Genomic DNA, 13939 nt, shown 5'->3' on the forward strand with positions numbered 1-13939 from the left:
AGGCATGCACAGTTTTAAATGACAACTGCTGTGTCACACAGAACAGTGTACAGAGAAACCTGCATAGCACTATTGTATTATATGGTGGGTAAACCTGGTGCCACTGCTATATATTATCCCATAAAAAGTGTTTCAATCAACTGCCATAAACTGCTGCTGTAAGACTTGCGGATCAATCCCCAGCCAGTAAATTCCCAATCATCTTTTAATACTGAATTATTTTACTACTGTATAAAGGCTACCTAGGTCGATCCTCATTTGCAGGGGTGAAAGCGTGCTCCATTGATCATAGTTCTGTACTTTCCAGTAGTTATTAAACTGAGCTGCACTGCAAGCACGAATCCATTCGGCTTCTACTGCTGGAGCTTTCCAAGGTAGACGCATAATCAATAGCAGACCCCAGTTAATGAAGGCGAAGGACTGCACTATGAAGACTTTATATACGAGGGGGCAGAGGTATTTCTCATGGAATTCAGTCCTCGGGTAATGAAAATATGTATGCAAACAGTGAATGAGAATCAGTATAAAGTGTATTGTAGTGTATTAGCACTGATCACCCAGCCGGTAAATAGGACTGCGGTGCTAATGCAAGTTGGATTTAGTTATGTCCATGAAGGAGTTAAAGCCAGGCAGTATTCAGATCCAGCGTTCACATTAAAATAGACCCAGATAAGAAGCTGTAGATTAGACACACTTACAATAGGCTTCCCAGTCTTTTACTGCACTGTAATACTGAACAAGTCTGAAAATAAACCCTCCCTCCCTCCCTCGTTAAGGTAAGAAGCTCAGCTGACCTGACCAATCCCATTGCCAGGCTGTTGTAATTGGAAACTAGATGTTTTTAGCCAGTCCACTGTCAAGCTGCACTATTATTATTATTATTATTATTATTATTATTATTATTATTATTATTATTATTATTATTATTATTATTATTATTATTAATAATAATAATAATAATAATAATAATAATAATAATAACGAGCTCTGAGTTTGCATTAGCAATGACGCCCATCCGCCAAACTGCAGCCAAAACCAACACCACAGCTAACAAAAAAACCAAAACAAACATTGACACAAGCACATTTTCTATATTGGCTCAAAAGACCAAGATAGCCCAAAGCATCCTGTCACCTGTGACACAGGAAGTGAAATGAATTGGTTTCCTGGAGGTAAACATCATATAGGGGCTGATGAGAACTCTGTTATTAATATAACTTTAGGAAGATGCTACATAAACACAAAGCCTAATTAAACCAGCAACCCTAATCTACATTTCTTACATTAATCCTAAAAAAGGGGCAGATAACAAGTTGTTACCCTGATAAAAGATAATCGCAGGAAAAGCATCACAAAGTGTAATAAAGCCCAGTAAAAGCATGGTAAAGCACAGGCAAGGATTGTAAAGAACAGAGAGCTATGGTAAAGCACATTAATAAACATGGCTAACCAAGGTAAACTATGGTACAAACAAGGGAAAACTGCACACATACCCTTTTATAAGGGGAAGGTTGTTAATGTGGTCTGACATACAAACAGTTACCATGTCACTAGGGTTTGTGTCAGATTTTGAACATTTTATTTACACGTTTCTCATATGAATTCATGGTCTCTACAGCACTCAAGTTAAACCAGCTCTCTTACACAACACAAAGTTATCACAGCAGTGGACTGTTCTGAGATGGGAACATCATTTAAACACGCAGCTGGTAAAATCCAAAGCACACTTTTTCTAAGTGGCCTGCCTTCGTCCTTCAGTTTTCACGGCTCTCTCTGCGTCAGTGTGTGGGCAAATACTGCAGCGTGGACTGTGAGGGGGGATAAAAAGAAACACAACAGGCACGCTTCAAAGGGCGATCATTCGTCACTGAATTCGTCACACGGATATGAAAATAAAAAGCATAGAAATACGACATGACACTTCAATGACTGCTGCTACTGTACCGATGAAAATACACTAGCGTGATCCATTCATAACTAATGCATCATTCTTTGCAATAAGCAGACACTCAAGATCAGACAGCAAGCAACCCCTTGAAAGAGGTACTGGATAATTACAGTACAGTACCAAGTCATTTTCCTAAAGGTATCCCAGTATACAGCATAGTGGCGTCTATATTGTATATAATTACTGTTCACTCAACACCCGCCCCCCGCCCCAATGTAACATGTACAGGAACACACATGAATCATTTGTTGTGCAAATGGCATTAATGACATGCATTCAGTAATATATAAAATTTGCATCTCCCTGCAGCAGGTGGTTTCAGTTACTATGGGCAATATCAGAGATCTTTCACACATTATTGAGGGATATGTTTGGTTGGCAGGTACTTACTTATTCAAGAACGTCCAACTTACTGAGGTTCCAAACGTAACATTGTGTAAACGGATGACTCTGGGCTGCTCTAGAGAACTGCGCATTTCCACCCCCAAATTCCCTGAAAGAATAAGCCTCTGTAATCACAAGTCCCATTTCCCTGCCCTGCTCTTTAATATTCAGTCGTTCTCTTGTATTACTGTGGTCATGTCCCAGTGTCACTAGAGGGGAATTACTCTCTCTCTCTCACCGCATCACATGACCCCTCCCCTCCAGGTAATACCATTCAGCTGTGTCTCCATAGCAACCCAATCTCGTTTCTTCAGACAATAGGCAGCGACAGCTATTTACTCAACGCCAATCCCCTGACCCAAACAAAATAGAAAGAAAAAAAACCACAGAGAACCTCTAATGATGTTACAGACCTACAGGCCAGCTTATATAATCATCTGTTTATCAGCCTATTCATACTGTACTCAAGCGGCCTGCAGTCCAAGCTGCGTGGCACAGGCCTGTCTCCAGTGTTGTGTAACCTCAAAGCGGCCAAAGGAGACTTCAATGAAACGTTTTAGCACAATCTATTTCCACTTTCTAAAATCTGGATGCGATTGCTGCAGTTGTGCTTGTTTGAGCTCAGGCTGGTTAACCGGCCTTGTATAAACAATCCCTTTATCGTACAAATTCTCCTCCATTTCATTGTTTCTACTTGATGGTAGAACTAACCAGCATGCATAGTCTACAGTCACTTAATACCAACAGTTTCTACATGTAAACTCACTCTATGCGGTACTGTTCATGAGCACTCAATAGCAAACAAGTGAACTGAAGGTCAATGCATATGCGCCAAAAGCACATTATTCTATAGTTGTTCCTATTTGACATTTACTGTAGACCAGCATGGCTGTGCAATATTAGAAATGCAATAAAAAAACGTGCTTGACGTCTTTATCGAGTACAGCCTCTGACTGAAGAGCTTCTTGTCTCCTTCACAATAAAATTGTATTTATTAGTGTATATGTACGTATTCGTGTGTATGTATGTATGTATGTATGTATGTATGTATATTAAGCTGATCCAATTATAAGATGTCACCAAAAAAAACTTCTCATACAGTATATGGAAAAGCACATATTATCTTACTCCATAGACCTTAAATGCAGTCATTTTAAAAACAAACCAGTATGAACAAGATGCTGTCTTGAAGGATCTAGAGTAAAAAAATACCTTTCTGTAAATGCTGATCAGGTTTAGCAATGGAACAATGCATTGAAAGAGGAAGAAAGAAACCCAGAAGGGACATAAAATGCTTCAAAAAAAAAAGGGCCAGGCTTAAATAAAGGCTCACAACCAAAATAGCTCTTTCCTGTTATTTGTTCTTCAGGCAGCCATTCAGACTGTGCATGACAATTAGACAAGGCATGACTGCAGATTGCCAGGGATTAAAGAAAGTAATGCATCTTGATTAGGTTATAAATATGCATTGCAGATGAAGACTTTCTGCATTACCTAACGAGTCAAATAAATTAACATGATTTCCTAAATGTCTGCCTCAGTGCACAGTACAGTACAGGAGTCCAAATAAGGGTTCTCTGTTTATCGTTTAAAGAGACACGGGTCTTTCATCGGTGACTCAAGCTAGCAAGGTGGTATGACTTAGAAGAGGATTTGATTCATTTACAGCTGGATTTTATTAGAGCATGTTACAGTGCTAGTAAATCACAGTGGACTACATCACGCACTTATGTGTGGTTCCCCCTAAAAATAAAGTGATTGATGCAATCCATGGGTACAGGTGCAGTAAAATAAAAAAATAAAAAATCGTGAAAATGTTTCTCATTCCACATGGGTCTACTGTAGAGCAGGGGTCTCCAACTCGGGTCCTGGAGAGCTACGGGGGACTCGGGTCCTGGAGAGCCCAGGGGGACTCGGGTCCTGGAGAGCCCAGGGGGACTCGGGTCCTGGAGAGCCCAGGGGGACTCGGGTCCTGGAGAGCCCAGGGGGACTCGGGTCCAGGAGAGCCCAGGGGGACTCGGGTCCTGGAGAGCCCAGGGGGACTCGGGTCCTGGAGAGCCCAGGGGGACTCGGGTTTTCATATCAACCGAGCTCTCAGTTACTTATTGAACCAATTATTGGCTTCATTAATCAAGATTAGCATGTCCCAGAGCTTTAGCCACTGATGATGTAAAGACACCTAGAAAACCTGCAGGATAGGGGCTCTTCAGAAGCAGGGTTGGAGGCCCCTGCTGTAGAGGGATGGAAATAAGACTCACATTGCATAGCAGTTTCACCCATTCCAGGTTTTACTACAGGCCTGATTAGCTCCAGTGTACAGTTAGCAAGCTCAGGTGTGTCTTACTAATCCAACAGTAAAACCAAGAATGAATCAAAACGCTATGCAATGGGAGTCCTATTTGTAGCTGCTGTAGGTACAGTAGATCAACCTCTTACTGTTTTCTCAGATAACAAAGTTGGAGACCTAACTATATTTTAGACTTTCATTTTAACTCCGGAACAGCATGCGGAAATGTGCTACAGATTCTATTTCAGCTCGAAACTGCGACTCTTTCATCTTTTCACACTTCCATTAGGCTGACAGAAGCGTCAGAGGTTTTTAAACGATGCACAGCAGATCCAACTCCACAGATGATAAATGAAATAAAATGTCAAAAACAACAGTTAAGCCTTACAGTAAGTCTTACGTTTCTATTCTAATCATGTCATCTGCAAAATACTCTTTGGGAAATACTTGACTTGAAGAGTGCTATGTATTTCAGAATCACATACAGTAACATGCAAAATACCCAACATACCACAGACACATACATTAGGTAGACAAACAATATATATATATATATATATATATATATATATATATATATATATATATATATATATATATATGGGAGATTATTGTTGTCAACATAATAATAATAATAATAATAATAATAATAATAATAATAATAATAATAATAATAATAATAATAATAATAATAAAGCTCCTAGGTTTGGTTGCTATAGCAGGCATGTCAAGATTTGGATATTACCATAAATCAATTCTTCAGAAGGACAGGACAAATTGCCCAGCAGTTTCGAAATGACTTGGTTTTCATGCAGTGATGAGCGAGTACGACATGTATGACCGGCCCTGGGGAAACATTACCATTTCATCTGAACACCGCCCTGCTAGTGAAATATCAGACGTGTGAACAGCAGCCACCAAATTGGACATGGATATACAGTATGTAGATCAACCCTTGCTTAGATTAAAATAAGCTCCCATGCCGCTTATTTATGTACCTACTTATTAACTTTAAATACAATGAAATGAGTATGTTGCCATAAATGTTGCCATTCTCGGCGACTCTGCTGGGAGCGGAATTCGTTTTTAACTACAGAACAATCCATTCCTCCCCCGGCGGCCCTCTGAACAACCTGAACTGCAATCGGACTTCCTTACAATGCATGTCAGGATTTTTAAAACCGCTGTTTTACTCGAGGAGGATAAACCGGGGCGATCCAAACCCCAGCCCACCAGTCCCTGTTGCCATGGAGAGAAGCTCTCTGCTTTTTATTCTCTTTGATGCAGAGGTGCAGGACCTGTTGGAGAAGGTGGCTTCGGAAATACTGCAGAGTGTTAGATTACATGTTCTGCTTTAACTGTTTCAGTACGATACTAGTTAACCACTGAATCAGACGAATACTTACTAATAGGGCTGTGATGACACTCGCACCCGGAATTGCCTTTAAGAAGTATTTAATGTGTTGATTTCCAAAGAAGAAAAGCTTTTAAAACCCTCAATGTGGAAGTTAATTGCCAATCGATAGGAACTCAGTTGTAAAGGTGAGAGAAATCGAGACATTAACGAATGGGTTTATTCAATACCTGCTGATAAATACTTCTTAAAAGGCAATTACGAGAACGAGTATCCGCACACACCTACTTGCTAATGATATTGTGGTGTGGTACCACCCTTCCCTTAAGACGCTTCAGCTAGCCCAGGGGTGGGCAATTCCGGTCCTGGAGGGCCACTGTCTCTTCTGATTTTTGTGCCAACTGTACCCTAAATTACTTAATTGGACCAATGAAGTGCTTATTAGAAGCTTAATTGGTCGGTTGGAACAAACACCAGGAGGGAAACCAGCCCTCCAGGACCGGAATTGCCCACCCCTGAGTTAATCACTGCTCCTCTCCAATCTACAGACCTGCTCTTGGGATCTTAAATAGTTAACGATCTGGTGATCTGAATGCGAATGAACAAACTCACACTGTGCCGAGAAAAAAAATATTTACACATCATCTTGCATAGTAAGGCTATAACAAAATCACTTCAAAGCAGATGCATTCTCAGCACACTGTACTGACCGAAACAACACACAGTATCATCCCAAAAACCCATTAAAGCAACCCGCCTGATAATAACGGCTCTATCGCGTGAGCAAGCAAGGCTTGACTGAGAAACTGGATCATTTATAGAGCTTTAAAAAACAAAAAAAACAACAACTCTACAACAGAGTTAGTTTGGGAGGGTGGGGGTTGGTCCATTAGGATGTCAACTCAATCCCCATTACAGAACAGTACTGCAATTCACATCCATGAGCCAAACTGAAAGTTACCTAACATATCTATTATAACTAAAAAGCTTCATTTAGCACGCATGTTAAATTTCTAAAGCCTTTAAAGCACTTAAAGGATTTGTCACTGCTGAATTATATAAAATGGCTAATTTGTGTGTGTTTGAGAGAGAGAGAGAGAGCGAGAGAGAGAGAGAGAGAGCTTTCACTTCTTATACTACCATCATCACAAAAAGCACTTACTTTCTTTTTAGCACCTAATATCGGAGAGATCCAAGGTCTAATTCCACCGACTAGGCAACACTCTTGACATGAAAGTTAAGTCAGCACCAAATATCTCAGACACGGCTATAAATACCAGATTAGAGGGACAAAAGAAAAGGTCATCTTGACCTACAGCATGTATATAACAGCTTATCAAAACAAATGAAAACCAAGCAAGCCTTCAACAGCTTCAGTAGTGTGAAAATTTAGCCGAGGGCCTCTGATGTTACGCCGAGCCAAAATCAATTTCCGTAACTGTTCTAAGAGAAACCAAACACTGTCGATAAGCAGTTTCTAAATTTAGTTTGAGCAGATTGCTAAATATTTTATGAACCAACTGATGCTTGCTCATGCCCCAGGCCTTTCATCTGCTGCTCTCAGGGTCCGGTTTTATTTGCTGTTCTTGTGGGACAGTATCATCCACGCCTGGGATGGCAAGAAGGACACCTCGGACAAATAACAAGGTCTGGAAAGAGCCACCGTTAACTAAAAAAAAAAAAAAGAGGTTTGTGAAGAGAAGTGTTCACATGGCTTGCAATGTCATGACTCATCATGCAAATGGACATTCAGTTCAAGTGGACCAAGGCGAAGGGGGTTACTCTATTCCTTACATCAATTCATGTTTTATTTGTATTGGAAAGCTCAGGTGTGCCTTATTAAACTCATAGTAAAACCAGGAATGGATCAAACTCCTATGCAATGGGAGTCTTATTTCCATCCCTGTAAGTCGTCCCCCAGATGGAGAGAAAAGGAGGTCAAATCTCAATATGCACCACTCTTCTTTTCTATCCAAGAGCTCCTGTAACTGTACTACTGTAGCAATAAGCACTGCATGGCTACTTTACTGGGACCTGTCTACCCGACTGGACTGGGCATCGCCCCGGTGTGGGGCATGTTCTCCTCGTATACCGGGGCCATTGCATGACCGCCACATTCCCCGGCTCTCAGTCTGATTGAACAAGTTTGGGATGAACTTGAACCGTGCAATCCCCAGAACAAAACTCTGCCTACCACTCTGCTCAAATGAAATCAACATTAATGGACTTACATAACTTCAGACACCTGCCAGCACCTTGTGGAGTCTATGTGTCGAGGCTGTGGTGAGGTCAAACAGTGCCCAACTTGATATTTGCGTAAAGTAGCCTGGCAGTGTACAGTAAGTGGAATAAGTGACATTACAGCATTGTGTACTGTAGAATCAATCATAGGCCTTAGGAAAGACAGGCCGCAATTAGTCTGCTTGGTAACAGCAGAGTGTTTGGGTTTGGGGTGTGCACACCTAGTACTAGATAGAGATCACATTACTGTCCTCAAGCTACTGAAAGCTACTTGCAGCAGAGGGAGGTTATAAACAACATCTTCCAGCTCTGTTACAGACATTAAAACAATTATACAGGCAACACCGACTCAGTTTCAACCTTCATGGATATGTACATACAAAAATTAAAAACATACATACACACACATAAGCAGTGTAAAATACACCTTTATACTGTATGACAAATTAAATCAGGATTATTTTATGCCCCATCATTCCCTTTTCATAAACCACCTACAATCCCTGCAGGGTTTGTCAGCAAATACCAACCTGGGAATATTATTAAGCAAACACATGTGCAAATTATTCTACCCCTCCAGTGTTGTTTGTTTTATTGATTTATTTTTAATTATTATAAACATAATTTTTTTCCTCCACTACAGTAACTGTTTATGAAATACACAGAACAAAATGCAGTTCTCTGTCTGTTTTCAACTTGTTGGCCACTTACTGTAAGGAACTGTCTTGAAATGATCTTTACAGGCAGGTTTGACTTATTTTATCAGGGTGAGTGCTGACCTTTATATTTTTGGTGATCTTTAATACAGGTTTAAAAGGTTAGGCTCAACAATACATAGTAACCGCACATGTGCCTGTAATTTAGTATGGATAAAAAAACAAATACTCCACTGCATATTAACAATGCTGGCTGATCTGATTACTTTAACAGTAGCTGTTATTAGCACATTCAACAGACACACAGGCGGCCCATGACGTCAATGCAGAACCCCTACATCCACAAAGACCCTCGCCATCAAGGCCTTCAATTACAACCTACTGTATTATCTGGAATCCTTGTCATGAAAGAAGCTTGAGCAAACAAGAGATCGTTCTGAATATTGCATTATAGTGTAGTGTTTCTAAAGAGTGGGGCTTAGTATGGTTTCAGACTAGGTTTCAGGCCACTGCATGGCACAGCAGGAGATACTTGGGGTTTGTTACAGCCAAGCTGCCTCATACTAGGTCTCCCGGTCTCTTGTAACCAGGATTCAAGCCGCTGTTCTTATGAAAATGGCTTTGTGTTCCCTCAACTTTATGTTCCTCATCTCCCAGGTCCTCAGTGCATCACAGAACCTCATATTCAGACTTCAAAAATACATTCCTAAATGAATACCACTATAATCATTTCTAAAGACGAACTATTTTGATTTAGCCCAATTCATAAAGTGTTAATTTTTACAATAAAAAAATAATAATACTATGTACACATAACTGTGTGTTTAAGGATGCACATACTGTTGAAGATATAATATGTACCATGGTGACAGCATATTGACAGATAGCATAATAACCTGAAGTTCCAGTAAAACATGCAAATTTGCTCAGTCGTAGCAACAAAAAAATAAAAAGACGAGCAAACAGTCCTGACACGACTGCACTTCAAAACGATTGAAGTGTCCTGTGGAGCATAGAAAGAAGTACGAATCTGACCCCTCAAAACGAACCAGCAGACAAGCTCTTAAACATGATACTAGATAACCATGTAGCAGTGTAACACCTGATAAAGCAACAGCATGCCAAGTGCCGTACAGCAAGACTCACCGAAATGCTGTCCCCACCCAGGTCTGTCTAATCTTTAGCAATAAAGTAAATGACTCCACTCCCAGCTAGATCCGAGCTGTTAAAACCACCACTCGCCACATCTCTGCTCACACAGAACAGGTTCCCTGGCGAGTGTGTCACTGCAGTGTCTTCACACCCGTTATTATTATTATTATTATTATTATTATTATTATTACTGTATTATTACTGGGAGTCTTTCAAGAAATCCTTACTTTTTGTTTTGTTTTTGTGGATATATGTGTACCGAGTCTACAGCTGCACTGTAATAGCAACTGTAGGTATAATTATGCATGGGGTGGAGGTCAAGAGCACAGAATGTTTACAGGAGTCTGTTTGGAATATCCCAGTGCCAGCGAGCAGTTTAAAACCACTTGGCACACAGCTTTTAGAATGCTGCTGTATGGTCCAGTGGTACGGTCCAGCGGTGTGGTCCAGCGGTTAAAGAAAAGGGCTTGTAACCAGGAGGTGCCCGGTTCAAATCCCACCTCAGCCACTGACTCACTGTGTGACCCTGAGCAAGTCACTTCACCTCCTTGTGCTCCGTCTTTCGGGTGAGACGTAGTTGTAAGTGACTCTGCAGCTCATGCATAGTTCACACACCCTAGTCTCTGTAAGTCGCCTTGGATAAAGGCCTCTGCTAAAATAAACAAATAATAATAATTCTCTCTGCTAAAATAAACAAATAATAATGCCTTCTCAAACAACAAGAACAAAAAGTACTTAGCAGCGATGTCTGACTTCCAACCCACACAGCAGGAAACCCTGGGAGGACATTATGAAAAAGAATACAAGAAATATCCAGCTCCTCAAACAGACTGCTATTAGAAATGAACAGTTCAAAGCAGATGGCCCTTTAAATGCATTCCTGGAATATAATATCAGTTCCACATGCAGGCAGAAAGGGAAATACATATCTCTTGAGTGAAGTCTAAATGAAGCATCAAGCACACATGACACATCGCCTGAGGAGGCTACTGCCTGATTGACAAGCAGATAAAAGAAAGACAGACAAAATGAAGATAGGACAGCAGACTTGCCAATAGGCAGTATCTAGTAAGACAGAATTAACAATGACAGACTGCATCAGAGGAATGCACACAAACTCACCTTTCACTGCAGCACAAGTTCTGTATACCATGTACCTTGCTGTTATGTGCCAGCAAAATAAATAAATAAATAATGGAGTCGTTCATTTTGAGACAGGCATTCATTTTAGATTGGCTTTTGGGGTGTGCTGAATATACACAGTGCGGTAAGTCACGTCACGTGATGTGCTTTCATATGAGCCCACTGTAAGCAGTCATTTAAATGGGGCTATCACAATGCTCCCAAGTGCAGGCCAATTTAATTAAGAATAAATCAGAAAAAACACCCCGATCAGGTCAATGAATTCATTTAGAATGTGTACATACTGTCGAGGGATGATTCATCAGAAAGATTGTATTTTACTTATTAACACTTCACCCAATCTTCTGTCAGCTGCGAGTACACTGTTTAGGTGGACAATTGTACTTAAAGCCAACATCACCAGTTACAGAGAACTCTGGGGACCAGTGGACTGGTGCAGCTACTTCTGTGCTTGTTACTTTAACACCCTGACTTATTCAGTACAGAATGTATACCCACTGCAGCAACTCACCAGCATATCCTGGAGGCTGGCTGCACCTGTGGGCAGGTAAAGTGCTGAAACAGCACAACTGACACGTTGCATTTTTGTTTTTCCTTCCTGAAAATGACACCACTAATTTACCATGGAAGCTTGCCAGATAGGAGCTGGTAAAGTATAGTGTCTTGAGTGTAACAATAGACACACACTCACAATGCGGACAGTACATGCTTTCTGTGTTTCTTTCTTTGGAATTTAAAATATTTAAAGCTTGCAAAACAATGCAGCTCATTCAAAAGCATGTTTTTGTAAACTACGGTCACCTGCAAGCATCATTTTGCCAGAGATGCACAGAGAATTAAAGACCACAGAATGATAAGGTTACATACAATCGCTGGCAACACTCCAGGAAAAAAAAAAAGTCTACAAGGTGACAAAGTTAATTAAATATGGTGCTATTTTGATGCTGCAGGCAGCGCGGGGTACTAGATTATTCTGCATCTGTCCGTCCACCTGCCAGCCGGTTTAATCCAGGCATCCGTCTTGTTCTCTCCTATCTATCTATCTATCTATCTATCACACAGCTCAATGCAATCCCCCGATGAATTGTGCCACTTAGTACAGCAGATGAGGCAGAATACATCAATGGCGTGTTGAATGTCATACACTCTCAGTGCCCTCCAAATTATGCAGGTCATCGCTGTTTTTTTTGTATTAATAATATATTTCTGTTTTGCTGAATGGTGTAACGTTGCAACACACAGAACACAGGTTTACTACAACATATCATGCTGTACAAAACAAAGTACTACCCTAACACATATTCAGCCGTCTCTTGTCACACACACGTATATATATATAAAGAACGAACAACACTAACAAGACAAGACGAAGCAGGATTTTTTGGAAAATGTGACTGCATACGAGCGACATCTCGATGAAACAACTCGAGCTGTGCTGTTATATTTGCTACCTGATCCGGGCAATGCGAATAAAAAGGTGCAATTGCGTATACACAGTATACCGCAAGCGCACTGACATACATTTAACTGGCTTAACAATGAATCTAATCCATCTCCAATATATGCCCCATCCTTCCTGATCCATTCCCGTGTAAGGCGAGCGATCCTGTGACTCTCTCTATTTATTTAGCACAGACCCAATGGTCCTGCACTAGTACATAGTGGTATACACCCCTTAATAACCTAAATAAATTCATCAGGGCTTACCCGTTGCAGCACACAATGATCCCCCGTGGTCAAAAGAAAGAAAGAACAGAAACGTCTGCCTTTCAGAAAGTAAGCAGTGTCGTTTTGATCATGGGTCTCTGCATATATTATTCTGGATGCATTCGCTGCACCCGATTACTCGTCTCATCCTTTCAATAACGCTGCATTACCTGCACCGCCAGCCTCATTTCAATTCAACTGAGCAACTGCAAGGAGTTCCGCATTACTCGCGCAGGGTGGGGGGGAAGGAATCTACCAAATCCACAAGCGAGTGAGCCAGTTAAAATAATAAGGTTTGACTAGGTTTTTATTTTTATTATTAATCTGTACATCAACCCGCAACCTGATTCAATACAGACTTCGACACAGTAAAAAGCGAAATATTTTACAGTACATCCCTAACAAAGCGCAAATTAAATGCTAGAATAAACCATTTAGTCCCCGAAAAAAAAAAACAAAAAAAAAAAACGTGACGGGGTGGATTAGCAGATTGGGTAACTCCAATAACAGGAGAGGTTGAATTCATACCAGGTTACTTCTCTTTTCTAATCCATCTATACAGATTAAGAGTTTTCATAGGACAAAATGGTTCCGGTTTTGAGAGACACCCGCCCCTGGTTGTTCTCGAATGGTACTTTCTATAAAGACAGCTCGCTGTGTTACATTTTCAATTCGCACCGTGGTGTTGAGAATCTTGGTTAACCATTGAGAAGCGAGTCATATATGTATACGCGAGCTTCTCAACACACTGAACTACAGTTCGTTCTCAAAGCCTCAATTGCATCGTTTGAAAATACATACGGGAGATATGGCTCGCCTTTTTTTATGTTTGCACTGCACCAGCAACGTTCATTTATAACTGCACTGATGCATTGAGGCAGAGATGAAGTGCTGTTGAATAATATCCATTATGATTGATCTCAGCCCTTGATGAATGCACCTCACTGAGCTGTGCAGTTACTGTGCATTACTCCTTGGAAAGTAAGAATTTAATTCCAACAACAGCAACATCAATGAGCATTACACAATTACCAAAGCATGTAACAGAGCTATAAAACACATTATAT

General features: G+C 40.6%; 1 protein-coding gene across 37 annotated transcripts in view; it reads right to left on the reverse strand.

Annotated features, from left to right (window-relative positions):
- Positions 1-13230, reverse strand: part of LOC117432368 (MAP kinase-activating death domain protein-like) — a 52141-nt gene extending 38911 nt beyond the window's left edge. For 10 of the 37 annotated variants that reach the window (XM_034054213.3, XM_059002711.1, XM_034054208.3 and 7 more), the window contains exon 1: positions 12873-13228. The gene's annotated coding sequence lies outside the window, so the exon portion shown is untranslated. Of the gene's footprint in view, positions 1-1644; positions 1809-2338; positions 2428-12872 lie in introns of those variants that run through there. The other 27 variants (XM_059002714.1, XM_034054211.3, XM_034054203.3 and 24 more) reach the window with 7 other exon arrangements.
- Positions 13231-13939: the final 709 nt, after the last annotated feature.

The sequence above is a fragment of the Acipenser ruthenus genome, chromosome 27 (genome assembly GCF_902713425.1).
Source record: "Acipenser ruthenus chromosome 27, fAciRut3.2 maternal haplotype, whole genome shotgun sequence".
Lineage (NCBI taxonomy): Eukaryota > Metazoa > Chordata > Actinopteri > Acipenseriformes > Acipenseridae > Acipenser > Acipenser ruthenus.